This window comes from Aplidium turbinatum, chromosome 4 (assembly GCF_918807975.1).
Source record: "Aplidium turbinatum chromosome 4, kaAplTurb1.1, whole genome shotgun sequence".
Taxonomy (NCBI): Eukaryota; Metazoa; Chordata; class Ascidiacea; order Aplousobranchia; family Polyclinidae; genus Aplidium; species Aplidium turbinatum.
Window position 1 is genome coordinate 38,295,718 of NC_137475.1, and position 11,383 is coordinate 38,307,100.

The window sequence follows — 11,383 nt, forward strand, 5'->3', positions numbered from 1 at the left end:
GAGATCATCTCCAGTTATTTCCGTCAAGCGGTGAAATGATATCTCCAATACCAGTAGGCTACCTACAGCTGGCACAATTTTTCTGTCCCGTTAACTGATGTGGATATATTGATTGATAGCTCATTTACCCCCCAAAACGAGGAAACTTACCCCCAGGGGTAAATTTACCCCAGTGTAAGAAATGCTGGAGTAGTGTATGCGTTGAATAATCGTGTTGCCAGATGTTTTTTTTTTTCAGCGAAAATACTATATTCTAGCTAGCTAAGAGTAGAACAATTTTGTTTGATAAGTCTGCTTCAAAATTTATAGAACCCTAGGCTGTATTATTTCAAAAGAACTTCATGTCAACCAAAAAAATTGTTTGAAAAAGCATAAGTCAGTAGTGGGATTCGAACCCACGCCTCCATTCGGAGACCAGAACACCCAACCACCGATCAACCGGGAAGAACAATATTCTTGAGTCTGGCGCCTTAGACCACTCGGCCATCCTGACACAACAAACATTTGATACTCAACATGATTTGTTGAATTTGAGAAAAAAAAATTAACAAATACTGCAGCGAAAAGCCGTAATCGTATCTAAGAAAATTACTACAGGACTACAGGAGACAAGAGCTCAGTATAATATGTGTTGATTATTTTATTTTTATTTTTTTTGCAGGACTAAGTAGCCTGAACTTTATCATCGATGCTGTTGCATTGAAAGAGTATTTTTTTTAAATATTTCTTCATCCAGTTAAACTGGTCTGCAAAGGTTTTGGGAATTTCAGGCTGAGTTTGTGTTTGAAATGTATTAGTTTACTTTTGAGCTGCTTAATTAAAAACAGAACTTTTAAAATATGAAGACGATCAGGCGATACTTTCGCATGGTTTACCCTAATCTCAGAATCAAAATGGCGCAAGTTGTGATTCACTATACTCTCTTGATTTTCCTGGTTTCAGTATAATCATTCGTTTGTGCATGTCTTTTACTTTACTTTGTTCCATCACGCTACATTTGGCCGTGCTGACGACTGGATAATTCTTTACTTAGTCTCTAATCCTTTCACCTCCATTATGGAATTTAAGATGCAGTAATCTACTATAATATTTGAATCATAGAATTAACGAATAACAGTAATGATTAACAATTACGAATAGTATGATTTTGATGGATGGAATGATTGTAGCTTTAAATACGTTTTAATTTTAAATTGGAGTTGTCAACCTTCCGTCCAGAGTTTCCTCTTAGAAAATTTTACACAGCTCAAAAAAATTTGTGTGTGTGCAGTATGAAAGGCTGCGTTGGCGGAGTGGCGAGTAAATTTTTTTTGTTAAACGTTTTTAAAGCTTCGGTAGAGAGTTTGCTTTGTTGAACCTTAGATAAACAAAACAAAGTAACCTTAGAGGGTTTAACATGTTGTATTACACAGAGATATAACATAATCAAAGAAATCAACTCAAACGTTTTCGATACGTACGTGTGTCCTTATCAGGAATTATTTAAATCTGCAATATACATAAAATGAAATTTTTAAGATAAATTTGACTATGCACTATAACTATAACGACACTCCGGACTGAAAAGTAAGTAATTTTAAGTTTGTAGCATTGCAAATGGTCGAGAATAAAATTTCACTGCGCAAAATGATCGAGTATTACTGCAAAATTGTGCAGTTGCGTACCTTAGAGGGAACACTGCTCCCTTCCCTAGCTTCGCTACTGGAAGATTTTGCTTCATTTTATGTGAAGTTAAAAAGTGAAACTGAAAAAGCAAGCATGATCAATATTTTTGAAAGATCATGCTTGACAGGTCATCTGTTACCAATGGTAATACACAAAAGAGAAAAAAATTCTACTGTATTTCGTATCATTACAAAATAAAAGAGAACGCAATGGAGCATTTAACAAATAGATTACTAAAGACGGCAAAAACAGAAAAAAATACTTGCAAAAGAATGGTGGCGAAAGCTCCCATAAGACGGTTGGGTCTGTCTGGACTCTGGATGCGATAAAATTATGCACTGCAGACCTATAAATTAAACTGAAGGCAACAAAAAATTATCGTTAAACGTTCCACACCCAATAAACAAAAATAAATAAGAAAGTAACTTGGCAATCCACTAGTGAGCGCCAAAGCACTTAACAGATGTGAGTCACGTCATGACTGGCCTCTGGAATCGATAACTGAGTCACTGCTGTGACGCAATAAACACAACACGCAAAAGAATATCTACAACAGGGCTACTCAACTAATGTTAGCAAAGGTCCATTTTGACAAGTTGAATATTTTTGCGGTCCAGTAAATATTTCATATGCAACCACAAAAATTAAACAACCAGTAGCCTACGAACACCTAAACACTTTTCAGGCAGTATGTAACACGACTTGGATTTTTGTCTGACACAAACAAAGAAATAAAAAAAGAAAAAATGTATTGTGTTTCATTGTAGTGTAGCTGTGTGGATCGCACATCAGAGAAAACAGCAAAGCGTTTGGGGGGTCTGGAGGCGAAGCCCCCAGCTTCTTGGATAATCACTAAGAATTGCTTTTCCCTAATGGAAGTCTGTTTAAAGAGAATATAGAGAAAATGTGGCAATAAGATTATTCTTCCACAAGCCCGAGGTCCACCTTCAACACCCAGAAGATCCGGATTCGGACCGCGGTCCGCCAATTGAATAGCCCTGATCTACAATGTCATTGAGGGAAACAATGATTGTGTAGAACAAATTAACATGCACAGAAGCGCCGTTGCTTTGTATAAAAAAGGTGAGTCCCATACATGAATCCAAGCATCGTAGGGTGGCCAGTTCCTTTCTCTCGGCCGCCTTTACTTCAGCAACTATGCCCACCTAATTTATTACACCCTGGGTAGAGGTGAGCGGTGTTTGTCAACAACAACATAAGCGGGGAGTCGAACCAGGATTGCGTGATTGGAAAGCGAGCGCCTTACCCTCTGCGCCATCCCACGTTGCTTTGTATGGCTGTGTGAAATAGACATAAATAATTTTTGATTAATTCTTTTATTCATTGTTGTTAATTTTTGACATCTTTCTATGAAGAAGCAATGACAGTTGTACCGTGTTTCCTATATAAATGATGTTGAAAATCAAACATAGAAATTTAGACGTTTCATTGGACAATTGGACATGTTGCTGTTTAATTGCCAAAAAAATGTTTAAGGTTTAGATCTCAATTTCAAATAAGTGTTTCGGTCTACCAGTTTGTATATAAATAGAAGGACGCTATAAAATGTATCATTTTCAACTGATCTAAAAAAGAACCACAGACAATTTTCTTGGAGGAAAAATATCAAGATGTATTGCAGTAATGCAATTGGATTTATAGCTTTTGTGATTAGCTTTCAATTTTGTAATTTGGCTTGCTTATCCGAAAAAGAGAGAAGCAGTTTGCAGATAGCTCGTAAGTAGGCTATGTATAATTGTTAATATTGAACAATCTTTTTTATACCAATAAATAAAATGCATTCAATAACATGATTGTCTGTTCTGGGAAAAAACACGCCTAACTATCACAGGATGTTTTGGATGATGATCTGCATTCATACTGACGCTTCGTCAGTCAGACACGACTGGCTTTCTCAGAGGGTTACATCAAGTCATGAACAGAGGTGGGCTTCCGCTACTTTGACAGTAGCGCGCTACCGCTACCGATACTAGGATCAAAAGTAGCGCGCGCTACCGCTACTTTTGTCCTAAACCGACACTAAAAAGCGCTATTTAACTACCTTGTAAAGTTAAAATCACCTTGAAAACGAAGAACATCATTGGGTTACACTGCCATTTCAACGTCGTTTTAGAAAACACATTCTAGGTGAAATGTATTATGCATCTTTTAAAGTAACTTGGGGTGTGCGCTTGAGCAATGCACTTGAAGGACACCTTTATATTCTATTTCAAGGCCCCAATGGTTGGAATAATTTATAAACTGTAATATTGGAAACGTGCCTTTAAACTTTTAATTTATTTGAGAACTTGCCCTTTAAGTTTGTACCTTGTGTTTCACATTTTGCCTTACGCGTTTTCCATGACCTCTTGATTGGCCGCTGTTAAATACGCTTCCCTGACAGCGATGCGGCATTCTCCAACTCGAACCAGCTCAGTGGCCGAGTGGTTTCGCCTTCGGCTCTGGTGCTGGTAGATCTGAGATCGATTCCAGGTCGGGTCACACCGAAGACTTTAAAAACGGTACCGATTGTGTTCTATCCTGCATAGCGCAGTGAGAATGAGTCGGGTAATAATGTGATAACATCGTAAACCTGATATAAATTAAAAATGAGCCCTGTCGCTAAAAGACCTTAGCTGTTGTAGAGCGACAATAAATAAAACCATAACATTATTATTATTATTATTCTCCAACTCGAACCAGCTCAGTGGCCGAGTGGTTTCGCCTTCGGCTCTGGTGCTGGTAGATCTGAGATCGATTCCAGGTCGGGTCACACCGAAGACTTTAAAAACGGTACCGATTGTGTTCTATCCTGCATAGCGCAGTGAGAATGAGTCGGGTAATAATGTGATAACATCGTAAACCTGATATAAATTAAAAATGAGCCCTGTCGCTAAAAGACCTTAGCTGTTGTAGAGCGACAATAAATAAAACCATAACATTATTATTATTCTCCAACTCGAGTTCAACTAGTGGTCAAAGTCAATCGTTAGTGCCGCAGCTATGTGGGCGTGTACATTGCCAATTTATGTTTGAGATTCAAATAAAGTTATTTGTTCGTGTTTGGGAGTTCGTCCGAAATAATCAGACGTAAAGGCTAGCGCGAAACATTACATAAACAACAACACTTCAACAAGCTGAAGCTTTACTACGTCAATTTCGGTGACCAGACATATGTTTCAGAACTAGAAAGCCTCTACAAGTCTATAAGTATGTGAAACTACCAGGTTTAAGTTACGTACCAAGTTGCAGTTACGTTTGCTTTTTTGTGTAATGCTAGTCAGTAGTATGTTTGAAAGTACTGATTCGAAAGCTGTTGTGGTATTGGGTGTGGTTACTTAGCGATGATATGCATTGTATTGTGCAGGAAAACGGCAAAAGCGTTATTTCTTGCTAAAACACAAGAGATTTTGTGCCTGTGCACCTGTTCAAAAAAAAAAATTTTTTTTAGCTTTTCGCATTGTTCTCATGATTTTGACGATGCGAAATCTGGAAATGACAACTATTTTGCTCTCACATGATGGGATGCTCTGCCTCAACAAGCCTAAACATTTTCATTTTTGCCAAAATCACCTAGTTTTGACCAGTTAAGCGATGATTCTTGCCATGAAAGTCTTTATTCCAACTGAAAACATTTTCATCCAATGCCTTATTGATAGCTCGCAGCAAGTGGAAATCAACTTTTGGATTTTTGGCATCATTTTGAGAAGTGTTGGGAGAATAAGAAGATTGAGAAGCAGCACTTATTAGCCCGCCACTGATGATGAAAAGGCATTTTGCTTATTTCAGACAACGCATCTTTTGAAATTTCTCAATAAGTCTAGTCTAAAAGAAAGACTCCAGGCTATTTTTGGCCGATAACATACAGTTAAGTATACCCCCAGCTGGTAAATCAGACCTATCTTACATTGATTCAACGTCTGCAGACGTTGAATAAGACTGATTTGCTGGCTGGGTAAGGTTTGTCTCAAAGTTGTTTATGCTAAGAAAATCAAAACACTTACCTAGTTTGGTTTTTTGTTTATGCTTATATTTTAACGAACTTCTGCAAAGCATGCCACACATTTAAAGACCTACTAAATGAAATTTTCAAACAAGAATTAAGCATTAAAATGCGTAAACTGAACATTCAAGAATACATTTCAAAAAAAATTACCGAATAAAATTTGTTTTCAATGGCACTGGCAAGACCCAAAGTCCAATCATCAAATTTAATGTTGAAATCTGATGTTTTGATGTACATACATGCATAGCCTACAGTTAAATCGCCCGCAGTAACAACTATTGCGCAATCAGCTGATTGCTAGTCTATAGTGACGTAAATTGTACAGTCGCACGCTTCGCTGCTCACGCCCATTTCCGTTTTGAAAGCTCTGACAAAAGCACGCGCGGAATGCTGATCAGACCGCAATGGGGCAAAATTTTATTGAAAATCGTTTTATGGTAGCATGTTAATGTTAAACACGAGAACGTGGAAAATTGCAAAGTCAGGTTTTTCCTTTAGTATCTCTTTAAGCTTGCCATAAGATACACTTGAAATTGTTGGAGATATCTAGTTCAGCGACAACATAAAGAAAACCAGTGTTTTATTTGTATTGTATTTTATATTGTCTGATTGAACACTTTACTGGAGGCACCTTACTGTGCATTGCGCAAAGCTCACTGCTTGCAGTTTGAGCACTTAGGCAGTAGTACCATTTTTTTAGAGCTTGGGTTCCACAAATGGGTAAACGTTACACGGAGGTATTATCTTCGTAGCCATAACCAGTAGAGTGGAGTGAAAAAATTTTTTTCTTTCAAGTCAAAAAGTCTAGTTTACCAAAATTCGGAGTTGACCCCCAAAACACCTTCAAACACAATTTTGGGTCGGTGCCCCCCAGGGGGTGCAGGCACACCCCCCCCCTAAAGTTCGAAAAACCCCAATTTTATAAGAAAAAAATTAATATCTCATTAACCACAGACGATAGAAAGTCGGTTGATGGCTCAAAATCATCAGAAGGTACAAGTTCATATTACTTGTAACAGAAGTGTTTTTACTAAAAGCACTACAAAGTGGTCATTTTTGCAATAATGTAATTTTAGTCGTACATTTACGTCAAATTTGGTCGATTTTGTAAATTAAGTTAATCTTTGTGCTTAGTATGTGTCATAGAAGTGAAAAATCAAGCAGATTCATTGTCATTTAACAATATGAATATCATAAAATGGTAACTGTAATGCAGTGTACGCTCTAAGGTGCAAAGTTGAGAAATTATTTGAGCAATTTTTTCCTTGATTTGAAAAATGTGAAGATAGATTTGTGTGAAATTTTGGCATATTACTTAAAAAATTCGTGTGTTGAAGTAAAAGTATGGGCAAAATTTTTCTAAAGCAGAAAAAAATACGTTGGGCAAACTTGTACTTTAATCTACTTTGGGCAAGTACTTAGCCTACTTTACAATTTTCTTAGCGAAGACAACTGCTGTAAGTGTTACGGCCAATCTCTGTACAAATCAAACGTCATATAAAACCGTTCAAGTCTACTGAATATTACGTCATGGAAGTTGCTAGAAAATGTGCCGAAATTGCACCATTGTTCATAGACTTGTTTCAGACCTGTTTGGGCCTGTTTAAACATGAATGCATTGGTTCACTAGCTCGAACACCTGTTTTGAATTGCGTGACAATTGATTTCACTATTGCGTCACAGTTACTTTCTACGTGAATTTGAGATATTGATATCTATTCTGGTCATTCGTAAAATGATTGTTTGAAAGTTGGCCGCACATTTAACTGTTGGCTTAGTGCTTGCTAGCTGGACAAAAGTTCCGTCTTTTATCCAAGTAATCTGTTGTGTAGTGACAGTTTAAGTGGTGTACGCGTTGCACCCCCTCGTTTTCGGTAGCCGTGGGCTAATTTTTACAGAAATACACTTTTTGAAAAGAAGTTCAAGTGTGTGTTTCTTCGGTCATTATATGCAGACGAAAGGATCCGGGAACTTTAAGTTACAATTTTCCCACGAAGAAATTATGGTTTACCGCTGTGACCATAAAAAATAAAAGACGATTCTCTGTCTAGTGTTTGGCACAGAAGCACTTAGAAGCATAAAAAATAAAAGACGATTCTCTGTCTAGTGTTTGGCACAGAAGCACTTAGAAGCAAAGAAATAATAAAAGAAGATCTTATTGGTTGGTAGTCTAAAGAAGCAAAGAAAATTAAAGACATTTCTTCTCGGTAGGCAACTGAAGAACTTTAAGCTAAAAAGTAAAGACATTTCTTCTCAGTTTGGTACAGAAGAAAAATAACTTTGACATTTATTGGCAAGAAAGAAGATTAAAGGCAATCCATCTGTGCTTGAAGATTCAAGTGGAAGAATCCAAGCAAGTTTTGTGGACGTTTGGACTTCACATACTCGTACAGCTACGGTATCGTGCATTTAAATTCTTTTTTGTATTTTTACGGTCTTTGCAGTTAAGTTTTTTATAACTACTGTAATTTTGTGTGTTTGTGTAACTTAATTTTTTTAATTGTTAAATTTAGCCCTAACATTTAATATGTCTACACTCGGTGGCGACAGGGACTCGACCGCCGTCGACTCGACTGAGTTTAAGCCTGATGATGTTCTTTGCGGTCGGGCAGGCCATTCTGGGGAGGGACCCATTAACGATGAGGCTAAGTCAGTTCGAGAGGCCCGGCATCTTAGACGGGATATTTTGACTCAAATTGGGAAACTTTCTGTGGCTCTAGGTTCTTTGAGTGATAAGCAGGAACTGTTAATTTTTAGATCTAACTTATCTACTTTAGAAGAGGAATTAAGGCATTTCCATGCTCTTTTGAGTAAAATTGTTAACTCTGCAATCTTGGCAGAACTTCGTGATAGGGTAGATCCCGAATTTAACTCGTTAAAAAATAACTTCGAACAAAAAGAAAGTGATTTCTCAGATAGGTTAGATGCTGACATACATCCTGAGGATAGCGCCTCAAATGTAAGCACTAGGATGTCTGAGAGCTCGTCACGGATAGTTGCACAAATTAACCTACAGTTAAGACGAGAGGAGCTCCAGATCCAAGCTGAGGCCGAAGCAAGAGCTGCTGAGGCCATCGCAAGAGCTGAAGCCATACGAGCTGAGGCTGCCTCACGAGCAGAGGCTGCCGCAAGAGCTGAGGCCATACGAGCTGAGGCTGCCGCGAGAGCTGAGGCCGACGCGAGAGCTGCTGAGGCCGAAGCGAGAGCTGCTGAGGCCGCCGCGAGAGCCGAAGCTAGAGCTGCTGAGTTCGCACTCAAAGACGCTCAGTTGAGGGCCGAACAACGTAAAGAGGTAGTTTTAGCTGAATATCGTTCTGAGTTGGGCTCCCGGCGTAGCTCTAGGAAGGGCTCTTCTAGGCATTCCAGAAGTGAACATCAATCACAGTTTAATTTACCTAACCTTTTCCACACGCCTGTTCAATCCGTAAGTGGACCTGTACAATCCACATGTTTTCCAGCTGTTTCAGGAGGTCTCGGGGCCGCGGCTAAGGATCTTCCGAAGGCTGTAGAGCCAAGGTCTGCAAATTACAACCGAACTCCTCCCCCAGAGCGTACAGGTCACGGGGCCGCCATTAGCAGTAATGCTTTGCCCCCTTCACAGTTTTCAGCGCCGCTAGTTTTTGATCGCCCAGCTACACGTAATTTGGGTGGTTGTGAGAGGCGTATCGTGTCTCCTGATTTTAACGTATGTGAGGATCGTGATCGGGCTGTGCATGTGACTGAGCCCACTCAGCCCATTAAGGGATATAGCTTGTCTTCTCCCGCTAAATCGAGTTCTCAACAGCAGGATTGCTTTTTTGAATACCAAAATAGTAGGACGTTCTTCGATAAGGCGGCCTTGATTGGTTACGATGGTAATAATATGCCATTTGTCTTCTTTAAAAATCGTGTTATGGCCTTGATGGCAGCTTCGCCCTTTAAGGGAACTCGTTTGACTTTGTTGCAAGCAGCTTGTGTTAGAACAGCTGCACAAACGATTGCTAATTTGGTTTCTGACACTCCTGGCTTGTCAGAGGAAGACAGGATAGAAATGTCGTTAGCTCGCTTGTCCCAACGTTTTGGGGTTCGTGGAGGTCTTTTCGCAGAACCAGAAATTAGAAAGTATCGCTATGGTAGCAAATTGACTTCTATCTCTTCCAGTGATTTGAAAGAGTTTAAGGATGAATTGTCGCAGTGTTTGCTTTACGCGAAAGCTTATGGTCAGCGTGATAAATTAGAAGGACGTTTTGTTTTGGATTTGGCTAAGCGACTCCCGTTTGACGCTAAGCAGCGTTATCTTGACTTTTTAGGTGATCAGTATGGTAGCACTGAGGAACCTACCTTTCAGAGTTTGTTTGATTTTGTAGTACGGGAGGAAACGCGCAAGTCGACTGATTTTAGCATTATGCTAATGGGCGATTCTGGTGAGTCGCAGCATTTTAAAAAGTTTGGCAAAGGAAAATTGCCTTCATGTCCGGTTAGGCAGACGTCGGTAAAACCCCATGATAATGTGATTTCAGGGAGTTCGCAGTACTCGACTGCTGTTGGCGCACCGCGCGGCGGTGTGGCCAGACGTAGTGACATACCGGCATGTTTTTGTTGTTCGTCACGTGGTCAAGTTGAATATCATTTTTTGTCTAATTGTAAAGAATTTTTGCGCTTGACACCTAAAGATCGGAGAGATGTCATTGTGAAAGCTGGCAAATGCTTGAATTGTTTGCGCCAGCATATGGTTAGAGACTGTAATCATGCAAATAACTGTCGTAAGTGTGGACCTACCAACGATAGGAAACACTATTTTCTTCTGCATGATTTTTATGTGACGTCACGTGATTCTCTGGATTCGGTCGGTAAAGATGATGCTGGTGCCAGAGTTCCTGTGCGTAATGTTAAGATTGGAAATGTTAAAGCAGCCTTTAACCGCGTTACTGCTGCTCGTGTTTTGACTCCAATGACTGGCAAATCGAAGTTGGTGTATTGTCAGCATGATCCTGGTTCGCAGTTGACCTTTGTTTCGAGTGACTTGGTGTGCGAACTTGGTCTTAAACCGTATGATAAAGCGTCGTTTAAAATAGATACTCTGGCTGGTCAGAAACCTACTTGTGCTGACCTTGTTAAACTCAACATCCAGTCGTTAGAGACTGATGAACTGTTTTGTGATATAACCTCGGTGGTTAACCCAGCTTGGGCTGACGATGTTAAAACTTTACCTCATAAACAAGATTTAAGTGGTTTCCGTCATTTTCATGACGTGAATATGTTTCATTTGAATGATTGTAGTACTGTAGATGTACTGATTGGCAATGACAACGCTTATTTGATGTGGGCAAAAGAAGAACGTGTTGGTGAAAATCGCAGTGAACCGCATGCTTTACTCACTCCTCTCGGTTGGTTGGCTTGTGGTGGTAAGTCACCCTTAGTTGAAAGCGTTGCTAAAGTGTGCAGAGTGCAGGCGTCTTCAGAGTCGGATGTCATCTCTGGCTTTCAGCGTAAAATTGAGTCTCGTGATATGGAAATAGCAGACCTGAATAAAGTCATTCAGGATTTGACTTTGCAAAATGAAACCTGTGAATTGTCTCGCAATGATATTTTGGCTAGAGAACTTGTCGAACCGAATATTGAGTTGAAAGATGGTCGATTTGAGATACCTGTTCCGTTGAAGGAAGATATTGATCTACCTAACAATTTTGTGTTGGCGTCAGATAGAGCTGCTGCTTTAAGAAAGAAAGCTTT

General features: G+C 39.4%; 1 non-coding gene across 1 annotated transcript; it reads right to left on the minus strand.

Annotated features, from left to right (window-relative positions):
• Nucleotides 1-374: 374 nt before the first annotated feature.
• Nucleotides 375-493, minus strand: Trnal-caa (transfer RNA leucine (anticodon CAA)). The gene is made up of 2 exons: nucleotides 456-493; nucleotides 375-420 (listed from the first exon to the last, which is right to left on the minus strand). It is a non-coding gene; the product is annotated as a tRNA-Leu (tRNA).
• Nucleotides 494-11,383: the final 10,890 nt, after the last annotated feature.